The following is a 27,648-nucleotide window of genomic DNA, read 5'->3' as shown; positions in this document are numbered from 1 at the left end:
CAGTGCTATTGCTGGGTCATAGGGTAGGTCTATTTTTAATTTTCTGAGGAAACTCCACACTGTTTTCCAGAGTGACTGCACCAGTTTGCATTACCACCAACAGTGCAAGAGGGTTCCCATTTCTCCACATCCTCGCCAGCATCTATAGTCTCCTGATTTGTTCATTTTGGCCACTCTGACTGGTGTGAGGTGATATCTCAATGTGGTTTTGATTTGTATTTCCCTGATAAGGAGCGACGTTGAGCATCTTTTCATGTGCCTGTTGGCCATCCGGATGTCTTCTTTAGAGAAGTGTCTATTCATGTTTTCTGCCCATTTCCTCACTGGGTTATTTGTTTTTCGGGTGTGGAGTTTGGTTAGCTCTTTATAGATTTTGAATACTAGCCCTTTGTCCGATATGTCATTTGCAAATATCTTTTCCCATTCCGTTGGTTGCCTTTTAGTTTTGTTGGTTGTTTTCTTTGCTGTGCAGAAGCTTTTTATCTTCATAAGGTCCCAGTAATTCATTTTTGCTTTTAATTCCCTTGCCTTTGGGGATGTGTCAAGTAAGAGATTGCTATGGCTGAGGTCAGAGAGTTCTTTTCCTGCTTTCTCCTCTAGGGTTTTGATGGTTTCCTGTCTCACATTCAGGTCCTTTATCCATTTTGAGTTTGTTTTTGTGAATGGTGTGAGAAAGTGGTCTAGTTTCAACCTTCTGCATGTTGCTGTCCAGTTCTCCCAGCACCATTTGTTAAAAAGACTGTCTTTTTTCCATTGGATGTTATTTCCTGCTTTGTCAAAGATGAGTTGGCCATACGTTTGTGGGTCTAGTTCTGGGGTTTCTATTCTATTCCATTGGTCTATGTGTCTGTATTTGTGCCAATACCATGCTGTCTTGATGATGACAGCTTTGTAGTAGAGGCTAAAGTCTGGGATTGGGATGCCTCCTGCTTTGGTCTTCTTCTTCGAAATTACTTTGGCTATTCGGGGCCTTTTGTGGTTCCATATGAATTTTAGGATGGCTTGTTCTAGTTTCGAGAAGAATGCTGGTGCAATTTTGATTGGGATTGCATTGAATGTGTAGATAGCTTTGGGTAGTATTGACATTTTGACAATATTTATTCTTCCAATCTATGAGCAGGGAATGTCTTTCCATTTCTTTATATCTTCTTCAATTACCTTCATAAGCTTTCTATAGTTTTCAGCATACAGATCTTTTACATCTTTGGTTAGATTTATTCCTAGGTATTTTATGCTTCTTGGTGCAATTGTGAATGGGATCAGTTTCTTTATTTGTCTTTCTGTTGCTTCATTGTTAGTGTATAAGAGTGCAACTGATTTCTGTACATTGATTTTGTATCCTGCAACTTTGCTGAATTCATGTATCAGTTCTAGCAGACTTTTGGTGGAGTCTATCGGATTTTCCATGGATAATATCATGTCATCTGCAAAAAGCGAAAGCTTGACTTCATCTTTGCCAATTTGGATGCCTTTAATTTCCTTTTGTTGTCTGATTGCTGATGCTAGAACTTCCAACACTATGTTAAACAACAGCGGTGAGAGTGGACATCCCTGTCGTGTTCCTGATCTCAGGGAAAAAGCTCTCAGTTTTTCTCCGTTGAGGATGATGTTAGCTGTGGGCTTTTCATAAATGGCTTTTATGATGTTTAAGTATGTTCCTTCTATCCCGACTTTCTCAAGGGTTTTTATTAAGAAAGGGTGCTGGATTTTGTCAAAGGCCTTTTCTGCATCAATTGACAGGATCATATGGTTCTTATCTTTTCTTTTGTTAATGTGATGTATCACGTTGATTGATTTGCGAATGTTGAACCAGCCCTGCAGCCCAGGAATGAATCCCACTTGATCATGGTGAAGAATTCTTTTTATATGCTGTTGAATTCGATTTGCTAGTATCTTATTGAGAATTTTTGCATCCATATTCATCAGGGATATTGGCCTGTAGTTCTCTTTTTTTACTGGGTCTCTGTCTGGTTTAGGAATCAAAGTAATGCTGGCTTCATAGAATGAGTCTGGAAGTTTTCCTTCCCTTTCTATTTCTTGGAATAGCTTGAGAAGGATAGGTATTATCTCTGCTTTAAACGTCTGGTAGAACTCCCCTGGGAAGCCATCTGGTCCTGGACTCTTATTTGTTGGGAGACTTTTGATAGCTGATTCAATTTCTTCACTGGTTATGGGTCTGTTCAAGCTTTCTATTTCTTCCTGATTGAGTTTTGGAAGAGTGTGGGTGTTTAGGAATTTGTCCATTTCTTCCAGGTTGTCCAATTTGTTGGCATATAATTTTTCATAGTATTCCCTGATAATTGTTTGTATCTCTGAGGGATTGGTTGTAATAATCCCATTTTCATTTATGATTTTATCTATTTGGGTCATCTCCCTTTTCTTTTTGAGAAGCCTGGCTAGAGGTTTGTGAATTTTGTTTATTTTTTCAAAAAACCAACTCTTGGTTTCGTTGATCTGCTCTACAGTTTTTGTAGATTCTATATTGTTTATTTCTGCTCTGATCTTTATTATTTCTCTTCTTCTGCTGGGTTTAGGCTGCCTTTGTTGTTCTGCTTCTATGTCCTTTAGGTGTGCTGTTAGATTTTGTATTTGGGATTATTCTTGTTTCTTGAGATAGGCCTGGATTGCGATGTATTTTCCTCTCAGGACTGCCTTCGCTGCATCCCAAAGCGTTTGGATTGTTGTATTTTCATTTTCGTTTGTTTCCACATATTTCTTAATTTCTCTCTAATTGCCTGGTTGACCCACTCATTCGTTAGTAGGGTGTTCTTTAACCTCCATGCTTTTGGAGGTTTTCCAGACTTTTTCCTGTGGTTGATTTCAAGCTTCATGGCATTGTGGTCTGAAAGTATGCATGGTATGATTTCAATTCTTGCATACTTATGAAGGGCTGTTTTGTGACCCAGTATATGATCTATCTTGGAGAATGTTCCATGTGCGCTCGAGAAGAAAGTATATTCTGTTGCTTTGGAATGCAGAGTTCTAAATATATCTGTCAAGTCCATCTGATCCAATGTGTCATTCAGGGCCCTTGTTTCTTTATTGACCGTGTGTCTAGATGATCTATCCATTTCTGTAAGTGGAGTGTTAAAGTCCCCTGCAATTAATACATTCTTATCAATAAGGTTGCTTATCTTTGTGAGTAATTGTTTTATATATTTGGGGGCTCCCGTATTCAGTGCATAGACATTTATAATTGTTAGCTCTTCCTAATGGATAGACCCTGTAATTATTATATAATGCCCTTCTTCATCCCTTGTTACAGCCTTTAATTTAAAGTCTAGTTTGTCTGATATAAGTATGGCTACTCCAGCTTTCTTTTGGCTTCCAGTAGCATGATAAATAGTTCTCCATCCCCTCACTCTCAATCTAAAGGTGTCCTGAGGTCTAAAATGAGTCTCTTGTAGACAGCAAATAGATAGGTCTTGTTTTTTTATCCATTCCGATACCCTATGTCTTTTGGTTGGCGCATTTAATCCATTTACATTCAGTGTTATTATAGAAAGATACGGGTTTAGAGTCATTGTGATGTCTGTATGTTTTATGCTTGTAGTGATGTCTCTGGTATTTTGTCTCACAGGATCCCCCTTAGGATCTCTTGTAGGGCTGGTTTTGTGGTGACAAATTCCTTCAGTTTTTGTTTGTTTGGGGAGACCTTTATCTCTCCTTCTATTCTAAATGACAGACTTGCTGGATAAAGGATTCTCAGCTGCATATTTGTTCTGTTCAATACATTGAAGATCTCGTGCCAATCCTTTCTGGCCTGCCAAGTTTCAAAAGAGAGATCAGTCAGGAGTCTTATAGGTCTCCCTTTATAAGTTAGGGCACGTTTATCCCTTGCTGCTTTCAGAATTTTCTCTTTATCCTTGTATTTTGCCAGTTTGACTATGATATGTCATGCAGAAGATCGATTCAAGTTACGTCTGAAGGGAGTTCTCTGTGCCTCTTGGATTTCAATGCCTTTTTCCTTCCCCAGTTCAGGGAAGTTCTCAGCTATAATTTCTTCAAGTACCCCTTCAGCACCTTTCCCTCTCTCTTCCTCCTCTGGGATACAAATTATGTATATATTATTTCTTTTTAGTGTGTCACTTAGTTCTCTAATTTTCCCCTCATACTCCTGGATTTTTTTATCTCTATTTTTCTCAGCTTCCTCTTTTTCCATAACTTTATCTTCTAGTCCACCTATTCTCTCCTCTGCCTCTTCAATCCGCCGTCGTTGTTTCCATTTTGTTTTGCATTTCCTTTAAAGCGTTTTTCAGCTCTTCCTGACTGTTCCTGAGTCCCTTGGTCTCTGTAGCAAGAGATTCTCTGCTGTCCTCTATACTGTTTTCAAGCCCAGCGATTAATTTTATGACTATTATTCTAAATTCACTTTCCGTTATATTATTTAAATCCTTTTTGATCAGTTCATTAGCTGTTGTTATTTCCTGGAGATTCTTCTGAGGGGAATTCTTCTGTTTGGTCATTTTGGATAGTCCCTGGAGTGGTGAGGACCTGCAGGGCACTTCCCCTGTGCTGTGGTGTATAACTGGAGTTGGTGGGCGGGGCCGCAGTCCGACCTGATGTCTGCCCCCAGCCCACCGCTGGGTCCACAGTCAGACTGGTGTGTGCCTTCTCTTCCCCTCTGCTAGGGGCGGGATTCACTGTGGGGTGGCGTGGCCCTTCTGGGCTACTTGCACACTGCCAGGCTTGTGGAGCTGGGGATCTGGCATATTAGCTGGGGTGGGGAGGCAAGGTGCACGGGGGCAGGAGGGGCAGGCTTAGCTCGCTTCTCCTTAGGTGATCCACTTCAGGAGGGGCCCTGTGGCAGCAGGAGGGAGTCAGACCCGCTGCTCTGCAGCGGGTGAGGGGTGAGGGGTGGCTCTGCAGAAGCACCGAGTTGGGTGTTTGCGCGGAGCAAGCAAGTTCCCTGGCAGAACTGGTTCCCTTTGGGATTTTGGCTGGGGGATGGGCGGGGGAGATGGCGCTGGTGAGCGCCTTTGTTCCCCCGCCAAACTGAGCTCTGTCATCCCGGGGCTCAGCAAATCTCCCTCCCTTTGTATTCCAGGCTTCCCGCTTTCTGAGCAGAGCTGTTAACTTTTGACCTCCCAGATGCTAAGCAAGTCCCGCTTGCTGTGGGAACACACTTCGTCCGGCCCCTCCACTTTTGCGAGCCAGATCAGGGTCTCTGCTTGGCCGGCGGGCCGCCCCTCTGCCATGGCTCCCTCCCGCCAGTCCGTGGAGCACGCACCGCCTCTCCGCCCTTCCTACCCTCTTCCGTGGGCCTCTTGTCTGCACTTGGCTCCGGAGACTCCATTCTGCTAGTTTCTGGTGGTTTTCTGGGTTAGTTAGGCAGGTGTAGGTGGAATCTAAGTGATCAGCAGGATGCGCAGTGAGCCAGCGTCCTCCTAAGCAGCCATCTTCCCACAAGTCTCACCATTGTTTATTTAATCAGTTACCTTTGAGGCAGCTCCCATGCTTTCTTTATTTGGGCTACTCTTACAATTTCTGAAAGATGTCTGCTATAGTTGGAATGTTTTTGTCCCCCCAAAATTCATATGTTGAAATCCATCTCCCAATGTGGGGCCTATGCAAGGTGATTAGGTCCTGAGGGTAGAGCCTCCGTGAATGGAATTAATGCCCTTGTACAAAAGACACCAGAGAGCTCCCTTGCCTCTTAGACCACATGAGGACACAGTGAGAAGACACCTATCTATAAACTAAGCAGTGGGCCCTCACTAGACACTGAGTCTGCCAGTGCTGGACCTTGGATTTCCCAGCCTCTAGAACTGTGAAAAATAAATATCTGTTGTTTATAAGCCACCCAGTGTATGGTATTCTTTTATAGTAGCCTGGATGGACTAAGACAATGTCCCATTGCAGAAAATAACCCATTTTCCTTTGTCATGTAACCACTTTAACTTGTTTTATTTTACTTTTCACTTTTTCCCTACTAATTCCCTATTTGGGAGACCGTTGCTTTGCCTTAGACTGAGGGACTATGAAAGAGATTGCTCTTATTTTCCCTTTCACAAGAATGGTAAAGTTTTTCTATCCCTGCCATAACAATATGATTTATACACAGCCACTTCTTACTCCATTTCCTGTTTACTCTCCAAAGCCTAAGTCAGTCTATTTCCCCTTCCTGAAGTTTCTAAGACAACTTATTTCCAGAAGCAATTACCTAGAACTTCTAAAAAATATACCACCTTCCAGGAATGTTATTCAAAATATTTAGCAACCAAATGAACTAGGCACAGACCAATCTTCCTGGATGCCTGAACAGGGCAAACACTACTAGTCTTGGTGTCATGCTGACACCAAATGGCTGAATGCCAGGCTTTCTTGCAACTCCTTTATGAGATTGTCTCCCAAACCATGTCTCTGCCTCAAATCACATTTTTGTTCCCCAAACTTCACTCATCCATTCGATACACATTTATCAAGATGCTACAGTATTCCTTGTATTTAGGCATTGTATTAGAGTAGGGTTTCTCAACCCCAGAACTATTAATATTTCAGGCAGTATAGTGGTTGTGGGAGACTATCCTGTGCCTTGTAAGATGTTTGGCAAAATTCCTGGCCTCTATCCACTAGATTACAGGAGCAACTGCCTTCTCCTCAGTCATGACAACCAAAAATGACTGCAGACATTGCCAAGTGTCCCCTGGGGGTACAAAATCACTCATGGTTGAGAACCATTATATTAGATGTTGAGGATATATAAGACAAAAAGATAAAAATCTCTGTCCTTGGTTAGATCACAGTCTCATTTTACATTTCATTTAATATACTGGTCAGACAGCCTAAAATGTTTCTGTTGTTAGAGTTATGTGACCTAAATATCCAATATTTATTCAAAGGTCTATAGAAGCAACTTTACATTGGCAGCCATGGCCCAAGGTAAAGTAGTAGTTAATGAAAGAAATGGGTCAATGCTTATGAGCTCCATAAATAGAAACTGCAATCACAATTGTACCTTTTTTAAGGCAATAGCTGAGTCCTGAAGCATTGTGGATAAATGCAACTACATTTCCCTACTGACAGAATTTAATAGCCCAGAATCACTTTTTTATCTCCACTTGGTCCTAAATGGATATAGTCTCCTTAGACTTTAGGTATTGATTAAGAACATGTGTATAAAGCAACTAGATCAGTTCTAAGTGCTTGTCGTGGATTATAGCATTCATTCATCACAACAAGCCTATGAGGTAGGTGCTGTTATAATCTCAGTTTTAAAGATGAGGGAATGGAGGTGCAGACAAGTTAAGTAAGTGGCCTAAGGTCATACAACCATTACACAGTAGACCCAGAACCTACATTTTCAACTACTACATGGCACTGCCTCAATAAAGATGAAGAAGAGAAAGAATAATGAGGAAAAGAAAGAGAAAGAGGAATAAAGAATTAAACTTACCCCAGCCTCCTCCCGTGGATTTGAATATGGTCCAAGTAGCAAGAGAAGCAGGTTCTGTATTGCAAATGCTCCAGACCACTTTGGAACTTGATTATGACCACCTCAGCATCAGGTGCCACAGATACAAAGTCAAGAAAAATCCCTGGAAGTTCTTAAAGTTGTGTCCTCAGAGGCGATATGAAGTTGACAGGAAATACTTGCCTCGCTCAAGATCAGAGAAGCAAGAGAACAAAGTCCAAATTCTTTGACAATGTCTCACTACCCTATTCGCTGCACTATATTCCAAAGAAAAAGAGTTGCTTGCTATGGAAGAGGATACTCAAGGTCAGAAGAGCAGGAGACCCAGACACTAGAATACCAAATAGCCATTAGTGAGTATATCCACCCAAGGAGTCTTCAGATAGAGGCTCTGAATGGTTCACCACTGAAGATAAGCATCTCCACTGTACTTGAATGTTTCTCTTCTTTTTCTTTTTGCCTCTGCAACACAGAATCTTCACTGACTTGATTTTCATTCTTTGCCAAGTCCACCCAAATTCACCGTCCTAGGTAAGTTAAAAGACATATATATACAGTCAGTTTTGCTATAACATGATATATGTATTCTTTAAAAATTGCTGCACTATGCAAAATTACACAATAAAAACCACAGGGCTTATGGGGAAAATGGGACTAGAGGAACAACAATAAAAATATCAGCAACATGTTAAAAACCAGGTAAGAAAGGCAGCACAGTTTTGCACATGCTAATGGTTAAGAAATACATAAATACTACAATAAAAATGGCACTTTAACTTGAAAAAACCTAAAGTTTGCTTGTGGATGTGGGCATGGCAGATTATGAGTTATTGTGAAGTGGTGAAAGGAGTGTTATCTGAAATCAGATGAAAAGTTGTAAAACTAAATGTGAATGGTTGTGGTTAGTAGATGTTTGAGGTGTGTGTTTTGTGTATTACCCTACAGCTCGGTTCAGCTGGGTGCTGTTTTCTACATTCACCTGGTGTTTCTTACTGATGGAATCATGCTCAAGCAAACAAAATTCCTGTCATGCTCAGATTGTCCACTGATGTATCAATCACATTGGAACAAACAGACATTACAGCAGAACGGACTTACAATTATTTAGCTAGTAAGAAGATGGAAGACAGTGGCAGAATGGAGTATTATCAAGGACAATAAGCATCCAAGTAAAATTCCAAGCTACTTTTCCATGCTACTGTAAAGGCATACACCTACAACTAAAAGAAAATATATTTTTATATTTTCCCTTTTGTTCCAAGATCCTAAGACAAAATACTGCGAGGGATACAGGTCCTATTTATCTCCTAGTGTGAAGGCACTAACCTGGACCTGCTGCCTTCCCCAAAGAGACAGGACAGGTAAGTAGGAGTCTTTGGAGGATTATCGGACTTTTATAGAACCTTCACCTCAACCAGTACTTAACAGACACAACTGAACTAAATACAGACAGAAACAGCCTCCAGTGTCCATTTTTAATTATTTCCCTTGATTTTGTGCTTTTGCATATCTGATTCCCTCCTCCTAGAATATTTCCCCTTGTAATCGTTTTCAAAATATGTCCACAAATTTTTGATACTTCTCCACTTCAGGATCTGAAGTCTAATTCCTCTCCCCTTGAGTATGACCTGGACTTAATGACTCACTTCTAAAAAATCAAATAAAGAGATGGTATGTCACTTCTGATATTAGGTTATAGAAAAGACTGTGGGTTCCATCTTGATTTTCTGACCCTCCCCTTGGGATCATTTGCTATGAGGAAAGCCAGCTGCCCTGCTTTAAGTTTCCCTAGAGAGAGGCCCATGTGGCAAGGAAAAAAACAGCCCACAAGAAACTGAGGCCTGCCAACAGTCATGTGAGTAAGCTTGGAAGCAGATTCTGCAATCCCAGCTGGGCCTTGAGATGACTACACCTTGGCTGACAGTTTAATTGCAACCTCTTGACAGACTGAGCCAGACCCATCCATTTAAGCCACTCCCAGATTCTTGACTCTGAAATACTGTGTGAGATATTAATATTTGTTGTTTTAAACTGCTATGTTTGGGATAACTAATTAATGATAGCTATCTATTAGCAATAGATAACTAATACAACTCTTCCCCACTTGGTTCATTTTCATTTGTCCTTCAAGCAGCAACTGAAGTGTAGCCTAGTCCATGAAATCATCCTGACGACGTTCTGCTACAGAGCCCATTCAGTAATCTTTTTAAGTCTTATTTATTATATATTTTCAGTCTTTAAACTTCCATCTGGTTAGTGTTTATATTTTTTATTTCTTTGCTGAGGCTTTCTATTTTTCTATTTTTTTCAAGGATTTTGCCCTTGTTAGTGTATTTTTATAATAGCTTTGCTTTAATTTTTCTGATAATTCCAACATCTGTCATCAAGGATGGCATCTGTTGATTGTCTTTTCTCATGTGAGTTAAGACTTTAATTCTTCATTTGCCTAATAATTTTGGATTGTATCCTGGATAATTTAGATGTTGCCTTATCAGGTCTTGGAAATTGTTTAAATCCTATGAAGAATGTTGATACTGATGTTTTTGTTTTAGCAGGCAGTCAACCTGGTTAGGTTCAAGTGAAAGTTCTGATCCAACATCTGTGGGTTGTGGTTCCAAAGTTTATTCCATTTTCAAAGCCTTTACAGCACTATCCAGGTATGTTTCACATGTTCACCATTAAGTGAATAGTCTGAGACCTGGGTGGTGGTCTATCTGTTCAGTTCTTAAAGAGTTTAGTCTGCTAAATAGGACCTAATCCACACATGTTCACTCAGGGATGAGCTCTGTAGTTCATAAACAACTTTATAAGGTCACCTTCCCAATCTTCTCCTTTTCTATCATCTCCTCGGCACTTTTCAGAACGCTGAGGCTATTTTTGTGTAGTCCTCTGGCCTGAAAGCTAAGGCTTTAGTTACCCTACTCTACAATTTACTTTTGCAATTGTACCCTTGTTTGGGTCCAAGCAATAGGAGACAGAGAGAGGAAAAAAAGCAATGGAAGTTAGCCCAACCCTCTGTGAACCACAGATCCAACAAAAAGGGAGGAGAATTCCCTATCCTCAAAGTTTTAGCCCCTACAGGCTCCAATTATCAGCTGCTGCCACTATTACCACAGAATGGGAGCCAGAACACAAGAAAACAGAAAAGAGTAGAAAAAAAGGAGGAATTCCACACTAAGTGTTAGGAGTTCCCTTTTCCATTCTTTTTTTTTTTTTTTTTTACATTTTATTTATTTTGAGAGAGAGAGCATGCACAGGGGAGGGGCAGAGATAGAGGGAGAGAGAGAATCCTAACAGTGAAGAGCCTGATGCAGGGCTCAAACTCAAAAATTGTGAGATCATGACCTGAGCTGAAATCAAGAGTTGGACCCTTAACTGACTGAGCCACCCAGGTGCCATCCCCTTTTCCATTCTTGAGCCAGAATTAGATTGCTTCTCCTAGAGCTCTCTCTGTCTGCTCCCTGACGGCTGTTTAACAGGATTCTAGTGTGCTGAGTTCAGGCCAGGGTATAGCAGAATTTTTAAATGGCATACTTACCACCAGTTCAGTTAATACTTTGATTTCTGTTTTTATCCCCCAATCTGCTACTATTTACCTTTCATACTGTTCAATGATCCATTCATTTTGTTCAGATTTTATAGCTATAATACAAAGGTGAAGACAAGGTAGAGTATGCTTATTTCATCTAACCCGTAACTGGAATCCCATGATACTATATTATAATTACCTAATCTTGTTTTTCTGTTTCTCCCTCCAAGCTCCTTAGAACAGAGATTTTGTATATCACCCCATAACTAGAACATAGCCTGAAATAACATTGGTGATTAATAAATTTTTCAGTAATCACTGAGTGACTGAAGGCCCAATCCCGGAAAAGTACCCATTCCTAGAGTCCAAAAGCAAGGACACCAGCTTGGCAGCATAAGCATGGAGCAGAGCTTGTACCAGTGACAAAGAATTACAGTGCCCTTTTTAGTAGTGTCAGTCATTTCCACAGAGGGCCTCTTATGGCAATGCTCCCATCTTTGCCATCTAATCCATTATTACTTGCAAGACAGAGGTTTCACATGTAGTAGTAAAGGGATTGGTGTATATATATATATATATATATATATATATATATGACCATCAATCAAAACATTTCAATGAACAAACCAACTTGATCTATCCTAGGCACAGGAAGAATAGAAAAGGAGGAGGAATTGCCCCTACTTCTCAAGGAACTTACAGTTACAATACAGTTACAAAGACTCATATGGAAAAACAAAAAAAAAATCAAGACATGACATCAGGAAATATGTAATTGTGAAGAGCACTGTAGTAGTTCAAAGGAGGTGCAGATCAGTGCACATTGGCCCAGCTACAGCAGAGGAAGAGGCAGGACTTGAGACGAGTCTTCATCTATGGATTAGAGTGTAGTAAGTGGAGGGTTTTTTAGAAATATTAAGCAACACAAGCAAAGATATGAATATGGGGAAGGGCATGAAAAATAGATGGGCCTGACTAGACAAAAGATTATATTTGATGAACCATAAGAAATGGTTCTATACTTATTGCTACATTCTGGCCATGGTGTCAAATAATATTAAAATCCCAGGGCTAAGAGGGATCTTCACTTATTCAACCCCATCCAATGTCTAAGACTCTTATTGTTTTGTGCATCCAATTCCCCTCACCCTTCTCCTAATACACACACACACACACACACACACACACACACACACACCACTTTCTTTCTGACCACATTGGTCCATTTAGAATCAGTGTATCTCTTTTGAGAAGTATCAGAAAATATTTTCTATCTCTACTGGGGTTGCCAGGACGTCACATGGAGAGAGCCTAAATGCAGAATAAAGGAAAGCAAAGACAAACAGGGCCCCCTCCAAAAAATGGCAAGAAAGAGTCTGATGATATCAATTGATCCCTTGAACCAGCCCTCCCTGAAATCACTTCCCTATTATATCACACAATAGACTCTATTTTTAAGCTTTTTGAATTGGGTTTCTGCTCATGTGCCACAAAAAGAATCTTGACTAACACAAGCCTTCTCCACACTCTGTTCACCAACTGGTTAAGCAGCCCAATGGTTTGGAGTCTTCAAATTGTAGGGCAAACATTTCTTTCTGAGGCAGCCTATAACATCCTTAGACAGCCCTCTTAAAATATTACTCCTTTTATTGAATTAAAATTTGCCTTCCTGTTACTTCATCTTCTTGGTTCTAGTAGTCATCTCTGGAACCAAATAGAACAAGGGTAATCCCTCTGGCACACTCCTTTGAGGACAGCTTTTGTGTCCTCCTTGAGATTGCTCACACTCAGTTCCTTCAACAGTTCCTCATGGCATAGTTTGTATGACTGCAGTTACTCTTACCAGCTTGGTCACACTGCTCTGAATGGGTTCCAGTTTGTAAAAGGTATTGTCCAAGACTAAGTGAAACATTGTAATTTGATGAATACACATTACAATGGGATTATCGATTCTCTCACATTCTATCATCATAGTGGTTCTCAACTTTGGTTTCCCATTTGAATCACCTGGGGAGCTTTAAACATACTTATTTCTAGGCCCTACCCCCACAGATTCCTATGCAGTTGATCTGGATTGCAACCTGTGAAGCCAAGTGTGTGAACCACCATATTAAGGTATCATGAAAAAAATGCATAGACATGGGCAAAATAAGTGAAAAGGGTTAAATGGTACAAACTTCTAGTTATAAAATAAATAAGTCACAGGGATGAAAAGTACAACATAGGAAATACAGTAAAAAATATTGTAATAACTTGCATGGCAACAGATGGTAACTACACTTATTGTGGTGAATAATGAGTAATGTATAAAATTCTAACTATATATTAGTTATAGAATGTACTAATATTAATATATTAGTATTAGTATAATATTTTATATATAGAATTATTGAATCACTATGAATCACTATCACTTGAAACTAATATAACACTGTATGTCAACTATACTTAAATAAAAAACAGAATAAGACATTTGAAACAAACAAGCATATAGACACATCTCACAGCTAACTTACATTTGAGCTCATTGAACATTAAAGCCCTTAAAACTTTTTAATATGAGCTCTGCTAAGCCACATTCCATATTTGGGTAATCAGTTTCTTTGACTTTCCCCATAGTCTTTTGTGCTACATTTTTAAATTTCATCTTGCAGATTCAGCCCATCTACCAGATATGTCAAAATTTGCAGAATCATAATTCTGGCTTCCATTGTGTATACTATGTCTTTGTAAATCTTATGAGCCTGTTTTTTTATAACTTCAACCAAGTCATGAATAAAAATGTTTAACAGGGCAAGGTTAAGGACAGTACTCTATAGCTTATTACTAGAAATCATCATATTAAGTGTCCAAATCTGTACCCATACCTTTTTGTTATATTACTTCAACAAACTATACTAATTGACATAACTGTATGAATGAGGCCACAGATCTTCATACTTTCCACAAATACATCATGAGAAATCTTGCTAAATGCCTGGATTACAGCCACATATATTGTAGGCTACATTCTCCAGAGCCATCACTCAACTAATTAAATAAGCAAATGAAATTTGTATTATATGACTTCTCAGCAAATCCATGTTGACTCCTACTGATCAGAGCTAACTCTTCTTAGGATTATAAACTATCTTCTAATAACAATCTCTAGAATTATTGTCTAAGATTGACATAAAGTTTGCCAGCCTGTGTTTCATACAATCAATCCATCATTACTTCCTTTCCAAAACCTACAATTTCACTTGGCCATTTCATGTCTTCCTGAAAATGGGTCCAGCTTCTTCAAGTTTTATTATCTGCAGAAGAATCCAGAAATTAATGTCTATGATTATGTCTGATGTGTGACTTTCACAGAGAGCCCAAGACACTGAAGTAACTAGCCTCTCCTTCAGTCCAACTTTCTGCTGCAAAATTGAGTACTACAGACATTAGAAATCATCAAAACACCCCATTAGGGTACCACCAAAGAAAGGCACCTTCCCCATCTTAGCTCAATAGTCGTTTCCTTCTTTGTTCATTATATTCACTATCATTGTGTTTCTCCAGTAGGGGTTGCCAAAGTGTGTGTGTTGGCAGGGGGCTGATTTCTATGTCATCAACTTTTATCTATGGCTGTACTGTAACTTTGAGAGTTTTGCTGCTTTATCATTCTCTTTGAGCTGGGAGCAAAGAGAGAACCCACATTATTATTTAGTAGAAGCTGCAATTGAAGAGTCTGGGCAGCAAGCAGAATAAGGAGTAGCAGAATATTCCTTTGTTCTCACACAGCTGTTTGCCTTTTACCTCTATATTTTATGTGCTTAGATCTTACCTGTCAAACGCTTTCATGTCTCTCTTCCTCCCTCTCTCATGTTCCCTCTTTCCTTTCCTCCACCTTCTGTTTCTCAAATACATTGCTATATTATGTTCTCATGGCAAGGCTGGGCCTCTCAAGTTGATCTGAATTCATTATTTTTGCCAGTTTTATCCCAATTTGATGGAATTTCTTGATCACACATTGAAAGGCAGCTAAGATGAAAAGAGGCACTCTCATGAACATAACTGGTCCTAACAGAACTGGTCAACAAGCAAAGTCTTAGATGTCACTGTCCTCAGCTCATGCTACCAGGCATGGGAAAGGGAGGGCATATTAGAGGAAATACACACTTTTCCCCTGAATCTCGTCTTGCAGGTCAAGTGCTGACCTAGGAGTTATGCCTCCTTTGATATATTTTCTGCAGTTCTTGGGAAGGAGGCTCTGGTGTAGAAGTATGAGCACTGGCCTTGGTTACCTCAGCTCCATCACTGATTTATGTGGGTCTTGGTATACCCATTCAACTTTTCTAAACCTATTATTTTATCCCTGGGTCGGGATAATAACAATAACACCAACAATAATAACAACAATAATATTGATCCCTATGAGATTGATAGGAGGATTTGAGTGACATGAAAGAATTCTATAAGCTTTGATCTTTATGAACTAAGAAGAGTGGGTTACTGAGTCTCAAGGCCCTCATATGAGCTATGTGTATATAAAATATTATCAATTATAATAATGATAGTTAAAATGTACGAGTGTATCTGACAGCCCCTCTTCTAAGCACTACACACACACATACACATACACACACGTGTGTACATGTGTAACCACATACATAAAAACTAGGGTTCTTCCAGACACCATGCCACCTACCTGTGCCATCTCAGCTCACACAACAGAGGCACCGTGGTGCACAAAAAAAGAGCACAAAGTAAGGCATCAGGAGTTCTGAGCTATAACACTCAATAAACCATGAATTCACTCTGCAGACTTAAGCAAGTCACCCCCACCAGTGATAAACTCGACAATGCCTACAAACCCTTCCTCTTATATGCTAAGACTAATAGTAAAGGGGACATAGCACTAATGGCAATGCAGGAAGAATCCCTGTTTCAATGCCTCATTGTACATACTGGTGGGGAAGGATTGGTTCTCACACCAATTACCAGGGCTGTCCCAGCCTTTATGTTCAGCCAGTACAGTATGCTGGTGTCTCTCCTGATGAGGATGGAAAGGATGATGAAGATGAGTATCAGTTGTTTTGTGAAGTCTGGAGTCTTAGTGCCTTCAAAGGAATGGCAGGAGATGACCCTGGCCTTGATTCCAACAGAATTCCTCTTGCTAGTTTTATCCAGATTCAAACCCACCTTAATCCTTATCCTATCAAATACCTTATAAAACGTCTCAAATGCCAGTCTCCAACCCCAGAACCCAAGCAGTCCAAGCACGATCACCAAGAGCTATGGCAACTTCTACTTCTGCTCAACCACTGCTGCAAAAGGCTAACAAGGGAAGGCTACACTTCATCATAACCCTAAGAAGAGTCTCTATCTTTCTCTAAGAAGGCTCCAAAGGATAAATATTTTCTAAGTGGCCACCCAGGTGGTATGAGAAAGCCTCTTACTCAAATTGCTCTCTTCCATAACTTAATGCCTTTATGCATGAAATTCCACTGTATATCATTTCTTTGAGAGAAGCATCTTGTTAATATGCCTATAATATATGAGAAAGGTAACACATTAATCCATTAACACATTAACCTATAGTTTATCAGGTAAATTTGACATACAACAGGTCCCAAAGGGATTGGGATACAAGACAAGGAATTCCTGATAATAATGATTATGAAGAATATAAAGAGATCTCCAGAGATAGAGGACACTCCTTGAATTGCAAGCATGGCCAGGAATCCATGACAGGATGTGGAATATGGGAAAGGGCGGGCATATTAGAGGAAATACACACTTTTCTAATAATAAAATCTCATTTTCTTTTTTTTAAATATTTTTATGTTTATTTATTTTTGACAGAGACACAAAGTGTAAGCAGAAGAGGGTCTGAGAGAGGGGGAGATACAGAATCCAAAGCAGGCTCCAAGCTCTGAGCTGCTAGCACAGGGCCCTACACGGGGCTCGAACTCACGAACATTGAGATCATGACCCGAGCTGAAGTCAGACGCTCAACTGACTGAGCCACCTAGGCACCCCTTCATTTTCTACTTATAAATCTCAGGACTGGTAAATAGAAGGGTAGAGATCCTTGCCAGTTTCAAACAGATAAAGCAAGACGATAACACATGAATTTGACTAAGATAACTGGCTTTATCAGGAGATGCAATTGAATCAGTTGAGGATACACAAATTCAAGTCCCTCCCGTTCTCTGAACCTCATTTTCACCATATACAAAATGAGGAGTTTGGATAACCCAAGCCTAAGATCTCATCTAACTCCAACATCCTATAATTAAATTCTCAAGAACTTGCCGGTATACTATTAAAGCAAACAGAAGAGATTCAGGATCCATTGGTAGTTGTACTTTGAGACAGATTATTTTTTCAGTCAGTATTTATTGAATGCTTAATATATGCCAGGACTATGTTAGGCACTACACAAGGCCCTTCACAGGCATCATCTCATTTAATCTCCCCAATACCTTAGGAGACAAACACTATTATTAGTCCTATAATGAAACTGAGACTCAGAGAGGTTAAATGAATTTTGTAAGATCACACAGTTGGTAAATGATAGAATTCAAACTCAGGATTGTTTGATTCCATATCCTGACACTAGCCACTCTTTAGCAAAATTATGATAGAACACATATCACCATACCCTTAGAATGACCAAGCATAAGCAAAATGCAGAAAATGGCTGTGTGATGCCATGGAAAACATAAGCTTTGGATTCAGACAGATGTGGCTGTAACTTCTGACTCTGTTAATTTACTTACTCTAAGCTTAGGTTTCCTTATCTTTAAAATGAGAATAAAAGGGTTGATATCAGAACCAAATCTCAATGAATAACATAAAAATGTAAAGCACTTGGTACCTGGTAAATAATAAGAGAATTCTTTCCCACTGTAAAGCCTTACCAATTAAGTTTATGAACCAAAGGAAGGATGCAAGCATAATTATACTCTTCCAGGTTCCACAGGTTGTGTGGTTCTAAAATACCACCAAGAATGAGGTAGAAAACCTGCCTTAATTTGCAAAACAACTTAGGGCCCATGCATCTGATAGAAAGCAGCTAGGCTAGGCATCTATTCTTTAGTCTCTAAGCTACATACTCATTCTGCATTTGAGTAACTAGTGGGGATGAACTCTAAGAAGCCAAAAGCAATGTAACACCAAGGGCAGCGTGCCACTGCTTCAGCTCCTCCAAGCTAACTCACTTTGATACCTAAATTTCTGTTGTCAAGGAAATAGGATTCTCTGAGTCCTAGGCAGATTGTGAGTGTAGTTAGGATGATCCTACCCAGGTGGTGGAAAAAAGGTACAGAGAGGAGAGTGAGATTATTGAGCCCAGGCTGTGGCAGGAGCCAGAGGTAGTGAAATAGAGTTACAGTACCCCATATTCCTGAAAACTCCCTTTCCTAAGGCATATAAAGAATAGAACACTGGTGGTGAATACTGCTAGCTCCTAGCTTGCTGAACATACTCAGAGTAAATAACAAGAATCTTTAATCTTTACTGAGTTCCTGAAGCTCAGAACAATGTCATGAGGGAGACTGGGAAGAAATTATAACCTTACTTCACGTATGAGGAATCTAAGACTCAGAGACAATATGTAGGTTACACTCAGTCCTCAGACATTAAAGGATAGAAATAGTATTCAACCCCAAATATGTTTAGATACCATTGTAGAGTTCATTACATGGGAAGAAAGAGAGTCATGAGGAATGAACCAGCATACAACCCTATAATCTGTGCCTTCTTGTTAGCAGAAGCTATGCAGAGAGACCTATAGGGATGCTGATGCTGCATTTACAAATGGGACCAAGAATAACAAATCCAGTTTAGGGAAGTAGGAACTTTGATGCTTACGCTACAAGTCTCCACTATTCTCTGATGCCCCAAATAAAACTAGCAGAATTTTGCAGAACTAGCAGAGCTGGTGATAAACAGAAGAAAATTTCATTCCTTTGTAAGAACTCTTCTAGGAGGAAAAACAGGCGTGGAAATAGTAAACAGTGAAGAAAGCAGAGATTACAATATACTTAGGCTTTAGAATTTAAATAAAAATCCTATGTTCATTTACATTTCACATGGAAACATAAGATGGTCTCAACCAAATATTTATATGGTCATAAGAGGTCAGTTGCCACAATAATGCTGCATAGCAAACCACCCCTAAACTCAGAAATGTGAAACAACAGACATTTATTTTTACCCACATGTCACTCACCTAGGTTAGGCCTACATGGGCTTGGCACCAGACTTTGGGATGGATCCAGGTATGCTCCACATATCTCTCATTTTCCCTGGAACAGCAGGATCCGTGGGTCATGTTCACTTCATGGTAATGGCAGAAGGGCAAAAGATAAGTCTAACAACAAAATACATTCTATGCCTCTGCCCTTGTCATGTCTCCTTAGTCACATGACTAAGCACAAAGTCAAGGGGTGATGGATCATACTCCAACCATTACTAGGCCAAAACAAATCTCAAGGCCAAGCTCAATATTAAAATGGTATGGAAGTCTATACCTCCCACAGAGATTCAGGAGTAAGGTCAAGGGAGTGAACAATAAATGTAACACAGTCAATAAAAGTTTTAGATGTGGGGCAGCATTTATTTAACTTAAAAAGGCAACACAGCATACTGATGAAAAGCTTAGGCTGTGACATTAGGCATACTTGAATTGAAATCCCACTTTTCCACTTAGTATACTAGCTTTTTGCACCCAATCACCATCTTTTATGTGCCAATCTGGGGAATAGGGGGAGAGGAGGCAATCAAAATTAGGAGAATGTTTGTTGTACTTAAGGTATCACCCCAATAAAATCTTAAAATTGCTGTAACCAAGAAGAAAAAAATGTTTATGTATCCAAGGGTTCCAGTTAATTAAGAGGTGCCTGGCTGGCTCAGTTGGTAGAGCATTGCCACTATTTATTTCAGGATCATGAATTCAAGCCTCACATTAGGGGTAGAATTTACTTTTAAAAATGTAGAATCATCCGATATTATTAGGGTGTCTGGCTGGTTCAGTCAGTAGAGCATGTGACTCTTGATCTCAGGTTTGTAAGTTCAAGTCCCATGTTGGGTGTAGAGATTTACTTAAAAATAAAATCTTAAAAAAATATTTTTAAAAAGGTCCCAATGAATTAGGTCTTAACTGTTTTATTTTTTACTTTGCTTTGATTTCAAAGAGAACATGAATTATTTCCTGCAACAAACCAAAATTACTCTAGGGGCACCTGGATGGCTCAGTCAGTTAAGCAATCAACTCTTGGATTTGGCTCAGGTCATGATCTCATGATTCATGAGCTCAAGCCCTGCATCTGGCTCCATACTAACAGTGTGGAGCCTGCTTGGGATAGACTACTATCCATATTCTAGTCTGGCCACTGGGTGTCACACAGGCAGGAAATATTCAAATAGCACTGCAAAAGTTTGTTTGTTTGTTTGTTTGTTTGTTTGTTTGTTTGTTTGTTTGTTTTAAGCAGGCTTTACACCCAGAACAGAGCCCAACATGGGGCTTGAACTCAAGACCATGGGATCAAAACCTGAGCTGAGATCAAGGGTCAGATGACTACAAATGACTACAAAATCTTGACTTACATAGGAAAAGATAATCAAGAGGTCAGTCATGGAATGACACAGATGTTGGGATTATCTGATAAAGTCTTTAATTCAGCTATTATAAAAATGCTCAAGTGAAAATAATGAACACTTTTTAAATTTGTTTAATGTTTATTTAGTTTTGAGAGAGAGAGAGAGAGAGGCAGATCTTGACTGAGGGAGGAGCAGAGAGAGAGAGAAGGAGACACAGAATTGAAAGCAGGCTCCAGGCTCTGAGCCATCAGCACAGAGCAAGACGTGGGGCTCGAACTCATGAACCATGAGATCATGACCTGAGCCAAAGTGAGACATTCAAATGACTGAGACACACAGGTGTCCCAATAATGAATACTCTTGAAACAAATAGTAAAATCCAACATTATTTGTAAAGAAGAAGAGATGTATAAAAGAATCAAGTGAAAATATTAAAATCAAAAAATAACTTAAGGACTCATTAAATAGTCTCATTAAGTAGACAGGACATAGGAAAGAATCAGTGAATTTGAAATAGAATCAAAAAATATTACCCATGCTGAAACGTAGAAACAAACAAGGTTTAAAAAAAAATGAACAGAGTCTCAGAGAACTGTGGAGCAACAACAAAAAGTTTAACAATAGTGTCCTCAGAGTCTTAAAAGGAGAAGAAAAATAATGTAGTGCTGAAAAAATATTTGAAGAAATAATAGCTGAAAACATCTCAAGCTTAGCAAAAGAAAAAAACCCTACTGATTCAAGAAGCTGAGGGAACCTCAAATTGGATAAACCTAATAAAATGAATGAAATGAAATGAATGTCAAGATCATGCATCATGGTTGAACTTCTAAAAAATAAAGACAAAGAAAAAAATCCTGAAAGCAACCAGAGAGAAATAGGGATGGGGGAGTGTTACAAAGTACTGTAGATTTTTCATTAAAGACCATGAAGGACAAGGAAGTTGCATGATATTTTTAAAGTGCTGAAAGAAAAGAAATATTATCCCAGAATTCTATGTCCAGTGAAAACATCCTTCAGGAGTGAAAGTAAAATAAAATCATTTTCAAACAAAAGAATCTAAATTCATAAACAGTTTACTTGTTCTTAATTGCAAAAGGAAATTCTTCAGATAGAAAGGAAATAATACCAAGAGAAAACTTGGAACTTCAGGAATAAAGGAGCATAAAAAGAATTGTAAATATCTGAATAAGTATAATAGAAATGAGCAGAAGAAATATTTGTTTTTTTTTAATGTTTATTTATTTATTTATTTTTAATTTATTTTTTAATATATGAAATTTACTGTCAAATTGGTTTCCATACAACACCCAGTGCTCATCCCAAAAGGTGCCCTCCTCAATACCCATCACCCACCCTCCCCTCCCTCCCACCCCCCATCAACCCTCAGTTTGTTCTCAGTTTTTAACAGTCTCTTATGCTTTGGCTCTCTCCCACTCTAACCTCTTTTTTTTTTTTTTCCTTCCCTTCCCCCATGGGTTTCTGTTACATTTCTCAGGATCCACATAAGAGTGAAACCATATGGTATCTGTCTTTCTCTGTATGGCTTATTTCACTTAGCATCACACTCTCCAGTTCCATCCACGTTGCTACAAAGGGCCATATTTCATTTTTTCTCATTGCCACGTAGTATTCCATTGTGTATATAAACCACAATTTCTTTATCCATTCATCAGTTGATGGACATTTAGGCTCTTTCCATAATTTGGCTATTGTTGAGAGTGCTGCTAGAAACATTGGGGTACAAGTGCCCCTATGCATCAGTATTCCTGTATCTCTTGGATAAATTCCTAGCAGTGCTATTGCTGGGTCATAGGGTAGGTCTATTTTTAATTTTCTGAGGAACCTCCACACTGCTTTCCAGAGCGGCTGCACCAATTTGCATTCCCACCAACAGTGCAAGAGGGTTCCCGTTTCTCCACATCCTCTCCAGCATCTATAGTCTCCTGATTTGTTCATTTTGGCCACTCTGACTGGCGTGAGGTGATATCTGAGTGTGGTTTTGATTTGTATTTCCCTGATAAGGAGCGACGTTGAACATCTTTTCATGTGCCTGTTGGCCATCCGGATGTCTTCTTTAGAGAAGTGTCTATTCATGTTTTCTGCCCATTTCTTCACGGGGTTATTTGTTTTTCGGGTGTGGAGTTTGATGAGCTCTTTATAGATTTTGAATACTAGCCCTTTGTCCGATATGTCATTTGCAAATATCTTTTCCCATTCCGTTGGTTGCCTTTTAGTTTTGTTGGTTGTTTCCTTTGCTGTGCAGAAGCTTTTTATCTTCATAAGGTCCCAGTAATTCACTTTTGCTTTTAATTCCCTTGCCTTGAACAGAAGAAATATTTGAAGTAATGGCTGATATTTTCCCAAAATGAATGTTTGACCCCAAGCCATAGATACAAGAAGCCCAGAAAATGCCAAATATAACAAATACCATAAAATCTACAACTCAGTGGGAATGCAAGCTGGTGCAGCCACTCTGGAAAACAGTATGGAGATTCCTCAAAAAATTAAAAATAGAACTACCCTATGACCCAGCAATTGCACTACTATGTACTTATCCAAGGGATACAGGTGTGCTGTTTTTAAGGGACACATGCACCCCAATATTTATAGCAGCACTATCAACAATAGCCAAAGTATGGAAAGAACCCAAATGTCCATCGATGGATGAATGGATAAAGAAGAAGTGGTATATATATACAATGGAGTAGTACTCGGCAATCAAAAAGGAATGAAATCTTGGCATTTGCAACTACATGGGTGGAACCAGAGGGTATTATGCTAAGTGAAATTAGTCAGTCAGAGAAAGACAGATATCATGTGACTTCACTCATATGAGGACTTTAAGAGACAAAACAGATGAACATAAGGGAAGGGAAACAAAAATAATATAAAAACAGGGAGGAGGACAAAACATGAGACTCTTAAATATGGAGAACAAGCAGAGGGTTACTGGACGGGGTGTGGGAGGGGAATGGGCTAAATGGGTAAGGGGCACTAAGGAATCTACTCCTGAAATCATTGTTGCACTATATGCTAACTAATTTGGATGCAAATTAAAAAAAAATTTTTTAAATCTACAACTCAGTGCATCATATTCAAACTGAAGAAAACCTAAAGACTATAGGAAAATTTTGAAGGAAATCAGAGGGGAAAACCCACCTTACTTACAGAAGAACAAGGGTAAGAACTACATTGGACTTCTCAGAAACAATGTAAACTGAAATATTTAAAGTGTTGAAAGAAAGAAAAACACCACCCAGAGTACTATATTCAGCAAAATTATACTTCAAAAGACCTTCAGACAAAAACTGAAGAAATGTGTTCCCAGTAGACCTGCCTTACAAGAAATGTTAAAGAAGTTCTTTAGAGAGGAGGAAAATTATATAGGTCATAAAAAGAAGAGCATCAGAGAAGGAATAAATGAAAGTTAAAAAAAAATCTTTTATCTTGTATTAGTCTTAACTGATCTAACAGATAACTCTTCAAAGTAGTGATAGCAACAATGTATTAGAGAGATTGTAGCATATGGATATGTGAAATAAATGACAGTAAAATAATACGGGACAGGAGGGAGGATTTGGGAATACTGCTATAAAGTATCTGCACTACTCATGAAATGGCACGGTGTTATTTGGAAGTGGACTTAGATAATTTTTAAATGCATATTGGAGACTCTATTAGAATTTCCAAAATAAGAATCATTTATATGCTAAGAGAAAATTGAACTATATAAAATGCTCAATTAAAACCAGAGAAGCCAGAAAAATGGGAGAAGATAAAAAAGAAACAGAGCAAATGCAATGAACAAAAGCAGTTGCAGAGCACCTGGGTGGTTCAGCTGGTTAAGCCTCTGACTCTTGATTCAGCTCAGGTCATGGTCTCATATTTTATGAGATAGAGCCCCGCATTGGGTTGTGTACAGCACAGTGCCTGCTTGGGATACTCTCTCTCCTCTCTCTGCCCTTCACCCTCAAAATAAATAAACTTAAAAAAAAATTTAATAAGAAAAGAAAGAAAGCAGTTGCAAATATAGTAGATATTAATCTGTCATATGATATCAATAATCATTTTAAATTTGAATGGTCTCAATACACCAATTATAATACAGAGACTTTCAAAGTAAATAAAACAATAAGACCCAACTACATGTTGTCTATAAGAAATTCACTTTAAATATAAAGACACAGGTGTATTAAAAGTAAAGGATGGAGAAAGATATACCATGCTAACACTAATCAAAAGAAAGTCGAAGTAGCTATGTTAATTTCAGACATAGCAGACTTCAGAAAAAAATAGAAATTATCAGAGGTGAGAAGATGATACATAATGATAAAGGGGTCAATTCTCCAAGAAGATATAATGATTTTGAAATGTATGCACTTAACAAGAGAACATCAAAATATATTAGGCAAAAACTGATAAAACTGTCAGGAGAAATGGACAAATTGTCTCCTCTATCAATAATTGATAGATCCAGCAAGCAGTAAATTAGTAAGGATATAGTTGACCTGAACAGCATCATCAATTGTGTCTAATTGAAATTATAGAATAATTCAACCAACAACAGCAGAATACGCATGCTTCTCAAGTTGAAATGAACATTCACTAATGTAGACCACATCATATACCATAAAACACACCTTAACACATTTAAAAGACTAGAAATCATAGAGTATGCTCTCAGACTGCAGTGGAATTGAACTAGAAATCAATAACAGAAAGATAGCTGGAAAAATGCCAAAATAATTGGAGATAAAACAACAGACTTCTTTTGCTTTTGAGAGAGAGAGAAAGAGAAAGAGTGAGTGGGGGCAGGAGAGAGAGAGAGAGAGAGAGAGAATCCCAAGAAGGCTCTGTGCAGAGCACGGAGCTTGATCCTATCACCCTGGAATCATGACCTTAGCTGAAATCAAGAGTCATTTAACTAACTGAGCCACTCAGGCACCCCACAATAGACTTCTAGATAATATATAGATCAAAGAAGCCTCAAGAAAAATTTTCAAATATTGTGAACTAAATTAATATGAATATACAACTTAGAAAATTTTGTGGAATGAAGCAAGAGCAATGCTAAGAGGAAAATTTGTACCATTAAATGCATATGTTAGAAAAGAAGATGTAAAATCAATACTAAGCTTACATATTAGGAAACTATAGAAAGAAGAGCATATAAGCCTAAAGAAAGCAGAAGAAAATTAATTAAAAATAGAAAGGATATAAATGAAATTAAAAACAGAAATTTAATAAAGAATATCAATGAATCAAAAAAGCTGATTCTTTGAAAAGAGTAATAAAATGATAATCATCTGTCAGGCTAACCAAGAAAAATATAAGAGAGAAGACACAAATTACTCATCAGAAATGAAAAAGTGGAGGGGTGCCTGGGTGGCTCAGTCAGTTAAGCATCCAACTTCCGCTCAGGTCATGATCTCGTGGTACACGAGTTCAAGCCCCACATTGGGCTCTGTGCTGACAGCTTGGAGCCTGGAGACTGCTTTGGATTTTGTGTCTCCTGCTCTCTCTGCCCCTACCCTGCTCGCTCTCTCTCTCTTTCTCTCTCTCTCTCTCTCAAAAATAAATAAACATTTAAAAAAAATTTTAAAGAAATGAAAAAGAGGACATCACTACTTTTCCCATGGTCATTAAAAGGAAAATAAAGGATATTATGAACAACTCTATGCTTACAAATTTGATAACTTAGATGAAATAGACCCATTCCTTACAAGACACAACTACCAAAAGTCACATAAGGATAAATGATGCTTATTTAAAAATATTAAGTCAAATTAATAATCTTCCAAAAAAGAAAGCACAAGGCCCAGATGTTTTCACAGGTGAATTCTATCAAAATTTAAGGAAGAAATTATAACAATTTTCCATCAGAAAATAGAAGTAGAGTACACTTCCTAATTCTTTCTATGAGGCCAGCATTACCCCAATACCAAAACCAGAAAAAGATAGTACATGAAAGGAAAACTATAGACCAACATCTCTAATGAACATACAGGCAAAAATACTCAACAAAATAATAGCAAATTGAATCCAACAATGTATAAAATAAATTATGCACTGTCAACAATTAGAATTTACTCCAATTATGTTCAAATTCAAAAATCAATTAATGTGATCAACAGAAAAGGAGAAAAGTCATACTCTCATAATCAATAGATCCAAAAAGAAATTGACAAAATCCAAATTTCACTCATGATTTTAAAAAACCCTCAGCAAACTAGGAATACAGGAAGATTCTTTAACCTAGTAAAGAACATCTATCAAAAAAATATTTATGGATAACATCATACTTAATAATGAGAAACTAGGTGTTTTCCCACTAAGACTGAGAACAAGACAAGATTGTCCCTTTTTTCCACTCCTTTTCAACATTACGTTAGAAGATACTGGAAGTCCTAGCTAATGTAATAAGACAATAAAAGAAACAAAAGGTTTACAAATTGGGAAGGAAGAAATAAAACTATCTTCATTCACGGATGACATGATTGCCTATATAGAAAATCTCAAGTAGATAAAATACCTCCTGGAACTAACAAGTGATTATAGCAAGGTTGCTGGCTATGTGGTTAATATGCAAAAGTCAACTGCTTTCCTATATACCAGCACTGACAATTTGGAATTTGAAATAAAAATCACAATGCTGTTTACATTACCATCCCCCAAAATTAAATCTTCAGTTACAATTCTAACAAAATATGTAATGGGTCTATATGAGGAAAACTACAAAATTCTGATGAAAGATATCAAATATTTATGACATTCCATGTTACGGATAAGGAGACAATATTTTTAAGATGGCAATTCTTCCCAACTTGATCTATAGCTTTAACACAATCCCATTCAAAATCACAGCACGTTATTCTGTGGTTATCAACAAATGGATTTGAGAGTATATATGGAAAAGTAGAAGATCCAGAATAACCAACAATATGAAGGAGAACAAAGTTGGACGACTGACAGTGTTCAATTCCATGACTTACTATAAAGCTACAGTAATTAAGACAGTGTAGTATTGGTGAAAAAAAAAAAAAACAGACAGATAGATCAATAGAACAAAATGAAGAAACCAGAAACAGACCCACACAAACATAGTAAACTAATCTTTGACTAAAGAGCA

General features: G+C 38.3%; 1 protein-coding gene across 2 annotated transcripts in view; it reads right to left on the bottom strand.

Annotated features, from left to right (window-relative positions):
- SMARCA1 (SWI/SNF related, matrix associated, actin dependent regulator of chromatin, subfamily a, member 1) overlaps positions 1-27,648 on the bottom strand; it is a 279,873-nt gene that overhangs the window by 10,643 nt on the left and 241,582 nt on the right. For both annotated transcript variants that reach the window (XR_008418391.1, XR_008418392.1), the window contains one exon: positions 7,397-7,941. The gene's annotated coding sequence lies outside the window, so the exon portion shown is untranslated. The remainder of the gene's footprint in view (positions 1-7,396; positions 7,942-27,648) is intronic.

This window comes from Panthera pardus, unplaced genomic scaffold, assembly GCF_024362965.1.
Source record: "Panthera pardus isolate Hobbes unplaced genomic scaffold, ASM2436296v1 HiC_scaffold_27, whole genome shotgun sequence".
NCBI classification, from domain to species: Eukaryota; Metazoa; Chordata; class Mammalia; order Carnivora; family Felidae; genus Panthera; species Panthera pardus.
Note: the sequence above shows the minus strand (reverse complement) of the source record. Positions and strands in the feature narration are given on the sequence as shown.